Source organism: Taudactylus pleione, unplaced genomic scaffold (genome assembly GCF_031769625.1).
Source record: "Taudactylus pleione unplaced genomic scaffold, aTauple2 ptg000777l, whole genome shotgun sequence".
Lineage (NCBI taxonomy): Eukaryota > Metazoa > Chordata > Amphibia > Anura > Myobatrachidae > Taudactylus > Taudactylus pleione.
Genome location: NW_028285179.1, coordinates 1,967,284 through 1,982,506, shown reverse-complemented (window position 1 = coordinate 1,982,506; position 15,223 = coordinate 1,967,284). Strand labels below are relative to the sequence as shown.

At 41.0% G+C, this 15,223-nt stretch overlaps 1 protein-coding gene across 1 annotated transcript in view; it reads right to left on the bottom strand.

Annotated features, from left to right (window-relative positions):
- The window catches only part of LOC148475121 (beta-1,4-galactosyltransferase 1-like), a 383,411-nt gene that overhangs the window by 350,366 nt on the left and 17,822 nt on the right, over window positions 1-15,223 (bottom strand). The gene's annotated exons all lie outside the window — the stretch shown is intronic.

Here is a 15,223-nt window from a genome sequence, read left to right as displayed (position 1 = left end):
AGCATCATAACCACATATAAAGTTGTTTACAGTTTACCAGGCACACTAGATTAATACTGTTGTCACAATGAAATTGGCATACAGTTGCAGATTAAGCATAACAATATGTTCTGTGTGTCGCTCGCAAGGGAAGTCTGTCTTTTGTCTTTTTACCCAGATTAGTGACTGAGGGGTCTATTTACTAAGCAGTGTTATGAGACAGAGTGAAAAGTGATAAGTCTGTGATAAGGTACCAGCCAATCAGCTCCCAACTGCCATCTCACAGGCTGTGTTTGAAAAATGACAGTTGGGAGCTAATTGGTTGGCACCTTATCACAGACTTATCACTTTTCACTCTGTCTCCTAATACTGCTTAGTAAATAGACCCCTGAGTCGTACACAGAAGTATAATAAATACCAGCATCAGTATTCAGTGTAGCCTTGCATTACACTTAAGTCACATCAGTGATGTGAATAAAAGGCATATTTTAGATAAACTACCTGGAAGGATACTTGGTGCGGCTACGTCACAAAGTCTGTGGCATGCCAGGTGGAGCTATTTGGTGTATGTGGGCACATATGTATATACTGATTTGCTCACATACATCTGTCCTCCACATAACGTGGAAGCTCAGTGTGACTTGGTAGTGCCAAGCATCTTTTTGACCATTTACCTTATAAATGCATATTATTCGCACAATGATGTGACTCGATAGCACAAGCAGCGTCTACTGATTAAAATGATATGCAGCCACTGTTACACCCGCACTTGCTCACAGAACATAGGCATGCTGCATATCATTTTAATCAGCAGAAGTTGCTTGAGCTATCTAGTCGCCCATCTGTAGTTTGTATTTACTTAAAAATGCTCAATTCAGAAACCTTCCATCTCTTTAGTTGTTATGCATTGTTTATTGTATAAAAGGATTCCTCAAGTTGGTCAGGAAATTGCTATGTAAGCAGAGGAGTATCTAGGAGCCATGGTTCCCGAAGCAAAAGTATGTTTCAGCGCCCCCCTCATCTGTACTGAATAGGGGGCATGGGGTCATTGACACTATGGGACCTATTCATCATTACAAAATTATCACTAGTGATAATTATATTTTAAACTTGCTATGAGTTTAAAAAGTCTTTTGTAGACATTCATCATGCCTCCCTAACAAAAGTATCCCTTCCAAAAAGCTTCTCCTTTTACGCATTCAGCTTTTTGGAGAAGTGATACTTTTCCCCCTTACCACTGAGGTATCCATAAAGGGATGCCGTCAAAATACCGTCGCCGGAATCCCTCCACCTGGCAAAATGTCAGCACCCAAAACCGCCAAACTGCCAAACATAAAGGGTCAGGTATAAATAATCTGCTTTCTGGGGAAGCGGGTGGCTAGTTTTAGGCACACCCCAGGAGTGTTAGGGTTAAGGTGCAGGGAGAGGGGGTTAGGGTTAGGTACAACCGCGGAGAGGTTAGGGTTAGGCACTCCTTTGGGAGACTTAGGTTTAGGGTATGGGGAGGGGGATTAGGGTTAGGGGGGTTAGGGTTAGGCACCACCGGGGGAGGTTAGGGTTAGGCACCACAAAAGTTGGGTAAGGGAGCAGAGGAGAAGTATAGGGGACTTACCTGTTAGCATTGGAATCCTGAACTGTCTGGCTTCTAGTGTCAGGATATGAACCGGCAGCTCTTCAGCCACCGGTATTTCATATCCATTCCTCCATAAGGATTTCCTCACTACCTGTCTCCCCCCACTCATCCAACGCCAGTGTCCAACCTGGGACCCCCTTCCCCCCGCAGCCACTGGTGTCCAACCCCTTTTACCTCTTCTGCCACTGGTGTCCGACCCCCTTTTCCCCTGCTGCCGCCATTGTCCATCCTGGCACCCCCCCAATGCTGCTGTTGGTGTCCTCCCTCCTCTTCATGGTATCTGTCCTGGCCACCCCACCTGTGGGTGTCCATTCTGGCCCAAGCCCCCACCCCACGAGTGTCTATTCTACCCCCCTCCCATGGGTGTCCTTTCCTCCCCCCCTGCAGGTGTCCATTCTGGTACCCTCCCCCCACGTCCATTCCACCCCCGCGAATGTCCATTCCACACCTAAACCCTGCCCCCCTCGCCTGACCCACTCCCTCTTACCTGTGTTCCTTTGTGTTTTCTGCCACCGGTGCCCTGGAGCTCTCAGCTGTCTGTGGTGCACAGTAGCTCTTACTTCCAGGGCTTTGCAGTGCAGATACAGCAGGAAAGAATCTTAATAGGTCCCTCTGCTGGCTGCAGTAGCTGGGCTGCCTTGTAAATCTTCTTAGGCTGCTGTGCAAACAGGAGCCTGCAAAGATTATTTCAACGTGGTGTACAGTTTCTCAGTCAAGTTCTGAAAAAAAAAGCATTTTTGGAACTTGATAATTTTCATAATTTCTACATCCCCATACTAAAGTATTTGGATTGTGGAAATTATCGAGGCACAATTGTAACCAGGAGATACCTGTGATATATCCTGCTCTACAAGCATGATGAATGGGGCTGACACTTACATTATACAAAATTAGGTGAAAAAAGGGATTTTTCACCTGCTTAAGTGATGATGAGTAGACCCCTATAAAACTTACATTTAAAAAAGAAAAAAACTTGATGTCATCAATATTGCATGCTGTAAATCAATAAATTCTGCTATTACTCAGCTACAGTACAATCATGATGTCACAAGGATAAAAATAATGCATAAGTGATGGATAAAGACCTCTCAGTCTAATGATAAATATTGAAATAAAACATAACATGCTACTTAACTACATATGTAAACCTCTATAATTAATACAGTTCTAATTCATCATCATATTTTGTTTTTGGCTTTGGTTTTGCCAAAACCATCCCTCACATGTTTTGGTTTTGGATCTGTATTTTCTCAAAAATTTATAAAAACAGCTAAAATCATGTAATTTGGACCTGTTTTTGTTCCTACAGTACTAGTAACCTCAATAACATTTTCAGTAATTTCCAGTCAATTTTGACACTTCAATGCTCACAATATTGCTAACCAATATTGTCCCAAGGCTGGCTGACTAAACTAAGCAACAGAACACCTGCACAAACACACAGCAATTTAAGTGGCCCCTCCAAATGTATTCATCCTTAAATAGTCCCATATATAAATTGGCGAAGCTTGGTGCAAACCTAGTGCCTTTATATAAAACTCATCTTCAAATATAAAGTAATTGTGCTCCAAAATAAAAGTGATAGCTGTGAGTAAAAAGTGTTTAAGACCCCCTGAAATCTCCACATCCTTATCTAAAAAGTATTCCACTATTTTAGTCCCTTTAATATCAGGTATATGAGTGTACAAAGCTTGTACATCAAGAGATAAAAAGGCATAACCGGGTTTCCACTGGACATCTTTAAGTATATTTAAAAGGTGTGTAGTATCCCGGATGTGGGATTTCAGGGAGATGACAAACTTCTGTAAAAATTAATCAATAAATTGTGACAAATTAGCTGTGAGGGATCCAATACCAGAAATAATAGGGTGTCCAGTGGTTGCTGTGAGGGATTTGTGAATTTTGCATATGTGGTAAAATAAAGGTATAACAAGAAAATCAACATATAAAAAATTTAATTCCTTCTTGGATATAATTCCTCCTCCAAGGGCCTCATTAAGTAGTAGTTTTAGTTTTAATGAGAATTCTAATGTGGGATCTCCTCTTATTTTCCTATAGAAGGTGGTGTCATGTAACTGAGAATATGCCTCTTGTAGATACATATCTCGTGTTAATAAAACAACCCCCCACCCTTGATGGCTATAGAGTGATCTTTTTCTAATTTTTTCAACTCCAAAGACTACCTCTTGGTCAAATTTGACCAATGGGATTTCTTGGTACAATTTTTTTGGAAATCATCCATTGTTTTTTTTTAGTACAAAATGGTGGAAGATTTATGATTTACAGGATAAAATTTTGATTTATTTTTGAAGGATTTTCCATCCCTCAGAGAACCTGTATGATCTTGAATATCAACAATCTTAATTGGTGTATTATCACTAAAACAGTAACAACAAGCATTCCAGTTAGCTAGCTCCTCTATCTCTGCTAGATACAAGCACCTGCCATCCACAACCAACACCTTCATCAAAAATATCCTCAATCATGATCAGAAGTAGTCCTGCATCCAATTTGATAAGGGATAATTGAGTCCTCTCCTATCCAGGATTCCTTAGAAGAATCCTTGAGTACTATGCCTGCTTGTAGGAGTGTATCTTCATCCCCAGAAGGGGACAAAGAAGGCTACTAGTAGTAGTTTATAAAACAATTGACTGTTAAACAATCCTTTGCAAGGGGGAGCAAGTATGACAGCAATCATCCAGTTGCCCAGCAGATCACTGACACCATAAAATCTATGCTGTTATTAGATGTATGTTCAATATCCACCATTAATGCAGTTGGTTTTAGACAATTAATTGAGGTCCTGTTCTCCAATACAAAATCCCATCTAGACTCCACTTTACTTGAAAAGCAATTCCCAGCCTATACAGGGACATTAAGAAAAACTTAATTAGTGGCCTCCAAAATGTACCCACTGTCCACTTAACCACAGATATGTGGTGAAGCAGAACAGGTGGATTGCCTTCAGCAGCACCAACAGCAGCAGCAGCTCATTCAGAGACAAGCTACTCTGTGTATCACAAGTTTCACTAAGAGGTATACCAGTTTCAATCTCTTAGAAAAACTCAGGGAAGTCATTGCAAAATGGCTTACACTGCTTAGACTCTCCTCGGGATTTGTGATTTCTGACAATGCCACCAATATTATGAGAGCATTACAGCTGGGAGAATTCCAACATGTCCCATGTTTTGATCACACAATTAATTCAGTGATGCAAACGTTTTTAAAAATTACAGGGCCGTGCAGGAGATGCTCTCAGTGGCCCGAAAATTTTCAAAACATTTTTGCCATTCAGCAGGTGCATGTAGAAGATAGCAGCACTTGCAAAAACTGTTGAATTTGCCCTGCCACCAGCTGAAACAAGAGGCAGTAACAAGGTGGAACTCCAACCTTTATATGTTAAAGCAGATGCAGGAACAGAAAAAAACATCCAAAGCTACACAATAACCTATGACATGGGAGAGCAGGGGGAATGTACCTTACTCAAGCACAGTGGATAATACTTTCTGTGTTGTGCAAGGTGCTCAAACCCTTTGAAATAGTCACCTGTGAAGTGAGTTCAGACACTGCCAGCTTGAGTCAGGTAATTCCCCTAATTAGACTGTTGGAAAATCAGCTCAAGAACCTAAGGAGGAGCTGAAATGAAGCAATTCCGCTAAGTATGTCAGACTTGTAGATCCAGTCCTTTATTCACTTCACCAGGATGCAAGGGTTGTCAGGATCTTCAAATCGTACCAATACATTTTGGCAACCTTGCTCAATGCTAGGTTTAAGTGATACATCGTGTCTTTCTTCCCAACAGACACAGATTTGAAGAGATGTAAAGAGCTGTTGGTGAGCAAATTGTTAGCTCAAGTGGCATGGAACACAGCGATGGTTCCTCCTTCAGTTGCTCTGGCATGTGCAGCTGCCAGGAAAAAACTCAACTTTCCCAAAAAACTCAATGGTGATGCAGATGAGTCAAAACAACCTTTTGACATCTGTTTGGGTCTTAAAGATTTGCCTACAATTAATGGCACTTTTACAGTGACTCAATCTAATATGGTCACCATTCAAAGAATGGTGAAAGATTACTTTAATGATAGTGTATAAAAAGGCATGTTAGTCAGTCAGAAAGTTTTCAGCACAGCTGGGAACCTTGTCAGTGATCAGCATAGAAGACTACTTCCTCAAAATTTAGAAGAGATGATGTTCATCAAAATGAACTGGAAATTTCACAAGGAAGACCTTTACCACCAATTACTGTATGTCAAAAAAATACAGAGGTACCTTTAATGGTGGATTCCAGTGGGGATAAATTAATATTTTGTGAGAATGATGTACACACTGATGAGGGTGAGGAATCGGATGATGATGGTGACAACATCTTGCCTGTAGAGCCAGTTTGTGTACTTAGAGATCATTGCCAGCAGTGTCAGTTGCCCATTGGTAGCTTGTTTTGTGGGGGCCCAAACAAACCAATCCCTTCATCCACAAGTGGCAGTCCATGTCACTGAAGTGATTGGTTTGTTAAACGGTGCTTGACCTGTTTAATATATACAACAGAAGGGTGGATGGGAGGGCCCAAGGATAATTTCATCTTGCAGCTGTTTTCTTTGCATTATGCACTGTTTGGGGCATTGCTCTCTGACATTTTTAATTTTATAGTTTATTAAACTGCCATCCTGTCTGCCGCTGCTGTGTGGCAAATGTTTCATAGATGCACTATATTTTTTTTAAAACTGCCGTGCATTTGAGCCGCTGCTCTGGTGCTTACTTTTTTTTTCATACTGTTTTTATTTCAACTAAAATCATGAATATGTATACTTGCAAAATACTCATGCCTTTTTCAACCTTGATTTGTAGATATCAACCTGGTGGGCTTGGCTGTCCTTGATCATAACAGCAACGTTTAGTTAGATGCAACTCAAGCACCAAATGGTTTAGTGATGGTATCTGGAGATGTTCTCCCTACACCCTTCCCAGCCTTCCCATACATAATCCTAGAAGCACAATGATGACAGATGTTTAGTACCAGACTTTAATCATCCCTCTGTCCCATTCCTGTTGAGAGCTTTGATTTTGTGTGCCGCCACATTAATAGTTCTTCCACCCATTCAAGAATTGAAATGGGCAGGTGTGACACAAGCATTACACCCATCGGTGGGAGGGTCAAAAGACAATTCCATATTGCACCTCTTTTCTTTGCATTATGCGCTGTTTGGGGCATACCTGAGTGTCTTTTTGTGAAGATGACAAACATTATTTGTTATAGTTTATTAAATTGCCATCCTATCCACCACTGCAGTGCCATTCTCTTTCCTAGTGTACCATGTTGGTAATTGAGCTGCCACAGCCGCTGAAATCTTCAACAAGTGGTTGATGAATGCCAAAAATGTCCAGACATTTTATGGTAACAGACAGCATGCCCCTTTTATTGTTTTAAAAAAAATCAGAACCAACAAAGAGCTCAAATGGGGCAACTACTGATGTGAATGATTAAAATATGTTTTTGTAAATGCCTCCCCTCCTCCCTCATAAATTTGCTTCAGAAACCAAAACTAAAATAAAATTTACTATGGATCAACCCTACCTTTTCCTGCCTTCCACTACATACATACTCTACCTCTCTCAGGCCACTGATACAGTTCTTCATTCATGAAAAGTTACTGCCACTCTTGTTTCCTAGATGTGTCATGTTGGAAGTTGAACTACCACAGCCATTGAAATCTTCATTATGCTGTTGATGAATGCCAAAAATTTCCTGAAGTTTTTTTTGCCACAGACAGCATCTCCTGCATGCTCCTTTCATTTTTTTTTTAAAAATTCAGAACCACCAAAGAGCTCAACTGGGACAAGTACTATAAATGCCTCCTCTCCTCCCTCATAAATTTGCTTCAGAATTCAAAACTTAAATTTAATTTATTATAATTCAATCCTTCCTTTTCCTGCATTGAACTACATATATATTCCATCTCCCTTGGGCATTGTAGTTCAGCTGGAGAGCCACAGGCACCTTTCCTCTCATATAAACAGCAAGTCTTGGTTCCATTATCCCCAACAACATCCCTGAGCACAAAGTAAATGTCTGTTTTCAGCTTGTACTTTTTAGCATCTCCATATTTCTATTAGATGCTTAACAAATAAACAGCGTATATGGGCTAAATCAATATTTAATCAGGATTTGGCAGAAAATTACTGCCCTCACTGTGTGTAAGTAACAGGCGCTCTGCAGATGTCACTTAGGTGATTAGGATTTAGGTGGTTGGTTCACATAGAATTAGAAAAAAGTGGACTTCAGTCAGCCTGCTCCCATATATGCCCCAAGAATCTCTATGCTATGGTGCAGACACTGCATAATATCTTCTGACAAACACTCCACGCTTGAATAGTGAACTTTCTCCAGATCAAAGATGTATTTCAAGAACTAAAGTGCTTGATCAACTACAGTATTCCATAACCATACTCTATCTCCCTCAGGCCTCTGACCTAGTTCTTGATTAACATTCTTGGTTTGTCTATGGGGTTGTATAGTTTATTAAACTGCCATCATGTCTATCACTGCAGTCCCACTCTGTTTCATAGATGTGCCATGTTGGAAGCTTGACTGCCACATGTTTGTGACTCCCACTGCTGTCACTTAGCTTAGTTAGCAAGATAGGTCAGGGCAACCTTTTGGCCTAAACTAGATGAAAACAGTATTGGTCAAAATTGACTGGAAATGAGTGGAAATTAATGTTATTGACATTAATAATACTGTAGGAATGAAAAAAACAAATTATTTGATTTTAGCAGTTTTTATAAATTTTTGAAAAGAAATACAGATCCAAAATCAAAGCAGGTGAGGGTGGTTTTGCAAAACTAAAAACACAAAAATTAATCCAGATCCAAAACCAAAACATGGGGTCGGCGCACCTCTCTAGTTAGAACTTCTTCCACTGGTGCCTCACACAAACAACATCCTTATCATCAACATCCTCATTAGCTCATTCATCAGCTACACAAATATCCCCCTCAGCCTGTTATACTTCCTTAGTAGCATCCTCAATTTCTATGTCAACATCTTTACTTGTGCTGCTCATCCCCACATTGGAAGAGGAACTTTCTCCAGATCAAAGATGTATTTCAAGGACTAAAGCGCTTGATCAACTACAGTACTCCATAACCATACTCTATCTCCCTCAGGCCTCTGACCTAGTTCTTGATTAACATTCTTGGTTTGTCTATGGGGTTGTATAGTTTATTAAACTGCCATCATGTCTATCACTGCAGTCCCACTCTGTTTCATAGATGTGCCATGTTGGAAGCTTGACTGCCACATGTTTGTGACTCCCACTGCTGTCACTTAGCTTAGTTAGCAAGATAGGTCAGGGCAACCTTTTGGCTTAAACTAGATGGAAACAGTATTGGTCAAAATTCACTGGAAATGAGTGGAAATTAATGTTATTGACATTAATAATACTGTAGGAATGAAAAAAACAAATTATTTGATTTTAGCAGTTTTTATCAATTTTTGAAAAGAAATATAGATCCAAAATCAAAGCAGGTGAGGGTGGTTTTGCAAAACTAAAAACACAAAAATTAATCCGGATCCAAAACCAAAACATGGGGTCGGCGCACCTCTCTAGTTAGAACTGCTTCCACTGGTGCCTCACACAAACAACATCCTTATCATCAACATACTCATTAGCACAGACATCAGCTACCCAAATATCCCCCTCAGCCTGTTATACTTCCTTAGTAGCATCCTCAATTTCTATGTCAACATCTTTACTTGTGCTGTTCATCCCCACATTGGAAGAGGGTGAATAAATGATGGAATGAGGCTTCTCTATGAGTACAGTAACTGAAATGTCAGACTCACACATAGCACTCGTGGACATCCTTAGACTCTCCTCAGGGATTTGTGATGTTTCTGAACACAGAGTTTGATTTTCATTCTGAGGGTTTTTTATTCTGCACTGATTTGCCTGTTTTAATTTTGACACCTCTTTTAGGGGTTTATTTACTAAGCAGTGTTAGGAGACAGAGTGAAAAGTGATAAGGTGCCAGACAATCAGCTCCTAATTGCCGTCTCATAGGCTGTGTTTGAAAAATGACAGTTAGGAGCTGACTGGCTGGCACCTTATCACTTTCTTATCACTTTTCACTTTGTCTCCTAACATTCTTAGTAAATAGACCCCTTAGACTGAGTGAAAAGGTGTTGAATCATCACGTGAGGTTACAGAAGAAGATGCATGACTGACAGCAGTTGCAGAACCACCATTCACAAGTAAAGACCAGGGCCTAAGCCTGTACTTGCCACTGCATGTGGTGTATGGCATGTTGGCAATTTTATGTTTCTTCTCAGGAAACTTTTTCTTTTTTCTTTAACAATGTGAAATATTGTTTTCATTTCAGGTGCCCTGACTTAAACCCTCTATGTGTTAAGGTTTTTCCAGGACACCCTGGGTAAACCCCCAAAACTCAAGGATGAGATCTTCTTCCACTAACAGCCACCCATTGTTCCCTTAGAAATAGGTACGTTCACCAGTACTTAGGCGGTCGCCTGGACATAAACTCGACGTAATAGGGATTTACGCAGACCACCCAGGAGTACCAGAATAGAAGATGACACAAATGAGAACAGGTAGCTGAGATGTGACTTGTGCAGCACTGGTGGAAAAGATGAGGCTAATAAGGCACTGGTGGTATAGATGTGGTTAATGCAGCACTGGTGTTACAGACATGGACATTGCCGCTGGTGAAATAAGCAGCTGGAACAGTCTGTGGAATAAATACAGCTTATAGCAGGAGGATAAGAGATGGCTGGTATAACCTGTTGAACTGATGCAGCCAGTAGCTGGTAGAATTAATGTAGCTGCTATGATCTGTATAATTGATGCAGAAAGTAGATGGTAGAATTGACATGGCTGGTATTGCCAGTAGCTGGAAGAATTGATGTGGTTGCATGCCAAGGAGCGGCTTGATTAGCCATGGTGTGGCTTCTAGAGCCAGATGATTGGGTGCGGCCTGATGAATGAGTTTCAGCTTGGTTAGCCAATGTGCGGCTACAAGAGCCGGAGGATATGGTGGTTCCTGATGACCAAGATGCAGCTTGGCTAGCCATGGTGCGGCTATGAGGGCCGGAGGATGTGGAGCGGCCTAAGGACCGAGGTGTGGCTTGGTTATCCATGTTATGGCATCAAGAGCTGGAGGATGTGGTGTGGCCTGATGACCACGATGTGGCTTGGTTAGCTGTGGTGTGGCTATGACAGCTGGAGGATATGGTGCAGCCTGATGACCCAGTTGCTTGGTTAGCCGTGGTGCGGCTACGAGAGCTGGAGGATATGGTGTGGACTGATGACCGAGATGCGGCTTGGTTAGCTGTGGTGCGCTATGAGAGCCAGAGGATATGGTGTGGCCTGATGACAGAGATGTGGCTTGGTTGCTGTGGTGCGGCTACGAGAGCTGGAGGATATGGAGTGGCCTAAAGACCGAGGTACAATTTGGAGAGATCCATGAACAGAGTCCAGAAGTAGGAACTGGAAGGGCACGTATGGAGACACTATATCCGGCAAGGCTGTGAGGATGCCGCCAGACTTTTAAACAGACAAGAAACCAATCAAAGTAACTGAAGATCCTTCAGTGTTCCAGTAACATGTGATGTCATCCGGCATCCAGATCACCCAGCAACAGATGGTGCAATACTCATACAACAGGCGGATGTAGAAGGAGAAACCATCAAAAGGCCAGAAGGTAGCAAGTCATGCCGGCAACTTCTAACACTATGCCCTTATGCACTGGCTTTAGCAGATGTTCAAGGACTAGTATCATCATGAATGATGGTAGCAGGTGCTGAACTAGTACTGGCTGATCGTGATCCATATTAAGTCAACACAACTTCACATTGCGACTCACAGCACTTATGTTATTAACGCTGTGGCATGGCCTGGCCATGTACACACACAAGTTATTTATTTATTTTTTAGATTTTTTTTACACACTGCTGTGAATCACTTTGTTTATATTTAAAGTAATGGTGGCACACACAAAAAACTTTTGTAAGCACCACTATGTGCCAATACAGGTTTAAAGCTGCCCTGTATTAGGAGCTCTGGGCTGCATTGTGGGCAGTGACAAAAAAACAACACCAGTGTGCACCAAGGGTTAATGCCATCCCTGTATTATGAATCAGGAGCTCTAGGCTGCAATGTGGACAGTTAAGTTACAGCCCCAATAAAAGGTTAATGCCAATGAATGCTGCCTGTATATTAGTAAGAGCTCTGGGGGTTGTGTGCACCAGTCAAAAATAAGAAAATAATGCTTCCATGTATAGTGTATATTAGAAGGTGCTCAGGGAGCTTTGTACACCAATAAAAGATATAATGTTGCTTGCTGGCCACATGGAATCTATGGAGGAGCTCTGTGCAGCCATACATTGTGCTCTCCATCTGGCGTCTGCTGTGAAACGGCATCTGAATCACTGCAGGAGGAAAATCCAATACACATGAGATCCGATGCTGGGAAGATGGTGTTTTGCATTGTCTTGGAATCCGAGCCTGGCTCGGATCCACTCATATAAGATGAGTTCTGGTGGGTCATATTTCTAGGAAACAAACCCCACTCAATTTTACTATATATATATATATATATATATATATACACTGTATACATGAAAGCAGGACAGGAAGATGCTCAAAGTGTAGTATAATAGCACCTTACTGTATTTGGTCCTCAAAGATGTATATATTATGAGCAGGGGCGTAGGGAGGGCGGTTCCGACAGAGTGCAAGCTCCAGGCACCAAAAAGGAGACAGGGCACTGCAGCTGGCTTGATTTAAGCCTGATTCCATTCCGGCAGGCAGATCCAAGATCCGCAGACGGAACGCAATAATGCCCGCCGCAAAGCCATGCCCCCTTGCAGTGACGCGGTTAGCTCGTGTCACTACCTCTTCACCTATTAAGCCCTCTGCCTGCCTTCCCAGAGATTAACGTAGTCCGGAGGTGGGGCTTAAGTATGGTGCCATGGGAGGTGGGGCTTGCATTTGGGGCAAAGCTTAATCCCAGAGCACCTGAGTACTGCACACACAGTGCACGCGAATAGACAGAGGAAAGAGGTACGTGCTGACTGCTGTTGCTAAATAATTGTGTATATATATATATATATGTGCATATATGTAAATATATGCATTATATGCATGCACATATATAGTGTATATACATATAGTATGTATACCTGTGTGTATATATATATATATATATATATATATATATATATAGACAACAGGTAAGTAGGCGGCACTCAGATGACTTGTAAAGAATCCACGAAGCCCAGTTCACATATCAACGTTTCAGAACCTTTATCTGTTCTTTCGTCAGGACGAACTGCTATGTGCCAGCAGTATTATTGGTTTATATGAACAAAGACCCAGAGTGCTGCCGCGATCTATACTGACATTATCCATATTGGAAGTCACCCCGGCAACTAAACTCTTTTGCTGCATTAGAATGCCAGTCCATTTTTCACTATATATATATATATATATATATATATATATATATATATATATATAACGTACCAGGAGAAAGCGGCACTAGGAGTCTGTCAAAAAAAAAAAAGGTTTAATTGTGATCCTTCACAATATCACAGCCAACGTTTCGGGGCTTTGTCAAGGTGAAGAAATATATATACAATCTAAATAGAAGTTGCACTCACATCAACATAATCCAAAAGCAGCAGCTGGGGTGTCCACCACAGTATTGGTGTCCACCAATTAAATAGAAAAACTCTCAGAAATTTAGATATGGGTAGACTCTCTTTCATGTCTCAGAATGGCCGAGATTCGATGGTCAAATTTACTTACACATGTAATCCGACACCTCTTAATTTTCTGGATTTAACAATTTCTTTTAATGGATTGTTTCTGGAAACTACACTTTTCCGCAAGGAGACTGACAGGAATTCTTTGCAATTTGCAACCAGTAATCATCCCCCAAGGCTGAAAGAGAATTTACCCATATCTCAATTTCTGAGAGTTTTTTGCAATAATTCCAATTCCCGAAAAACTGAGGAATAATTCATTACAATGAAAGACAGGTTCCGACTTAGGGGCTATTCGAACTCCACGATAGAGGGATGTCTCACCAGGGCTAGAAGACTAAAAATTGATACATAAACAACAAGATAGGATGATCTATGTGTCACAATATGACCAAAAATTTCTAACTGTGTCCAACTCACTGAAGAGACATTGGCCCATCATTACTACTGACCCTACATTGGGTCTAGGTTCAAGAAAACCTCCGATGATGGCTTACGAATGTGGTAAAAATCTGAAGGAACTATTAACGTGCCCACTGAGATCCACTACTGGGTCGGACCACACATGGTTACTAACCCAAAAACCTGGCTGTTTCCGGTGCACCGGATGCACCACCTGTAGGTCTTTGATTCCAGGGTCGTTTTATCCACATCCACATAGTTTAAGGCCTATCAAAATCAAATTACACTGCTTGATGGATTATGTTATTTATCTTTTAACGTGCACTGACAAACCGGTTGCTGGACATTTTCTGTCTTTAAAATATCAAGTCTTGACTCTGAAATGTCGCATCATTGTTTGGGTACCTCCACCGGTCAGAGGGGGAGACCGTTCACTTATGCTTAAAAAACTTGAAGCAAAATGGATTTTTCATCTGGAAACCCTTGTACCCAAGGGTCTGAATGAGAACAACCCACTTAACATTTTTTTTGCATTAATAATAATATGTGTTTTTTTCATATACTGTACAATCTTTTATTTTCTCTTTATTGTTTTTGTTTTCATGCTACCATCCAGTGACACTGTGCTTAATTTAATTATTTATTTATTATTTGTTTTTTATTTAATTTTCATTTGTTGTGTCTATACACGTTTTATGTAGTCCTTATAATTTGATATGTTAGATTTACAAATAATTTGATGTGATAATGTGACACAACGAGGCTCTATGCTAATGGTGCTTTGTACTGCCTCGATTTTTATTTAGATTTCCTTTATAGACAATGTCAATGCTTTTTAAGCTTCCCCTGGCCATGTTAAAGCTCGTAGTAACCCCTTTTTTCACTTTAATCTCTATGACAACTGTCATTGTGCATATATTTATAATGCACTGTTGTACGCCCTCAGCAGGGTTAAGCTTGTTAGCTTTATATATTACATACTATTTGGGATGCGTGACATGGTCATTTTTGTGGCAAGTTTATTTGTTTGTAATATATACTTACTATATTTACACATGACTAGACTGGGTTGCCATAGTAACCTCTCTGTGGGTACTGACAGTGACTGCCTTTGCATTTGTTTCCGAATTGGTAGAAGTCCTACCGCTTCCTGTTTACTTATGTTGCCCTGACTACCACCAGCTTGATGAACGAGGAAGTCCTCCTCAGCTGACCAGATTTTTACGTGGTAGAGGGCCTCCACCTCTATGGTGTTGCCTTCATTAGTTCTCCCTCTTGGTCTGTCCCTTGATGATGGCCTGAACTTGGGGTATGGCTACTGCGATGGCTAGTTTGTCTTCCAATATGCTCTTCATGTCTATATTGTGTTATTTATGTGGCATTCGTAACCGGAAGTGGCATCATGATGATGTAATTTCCATGGGAGG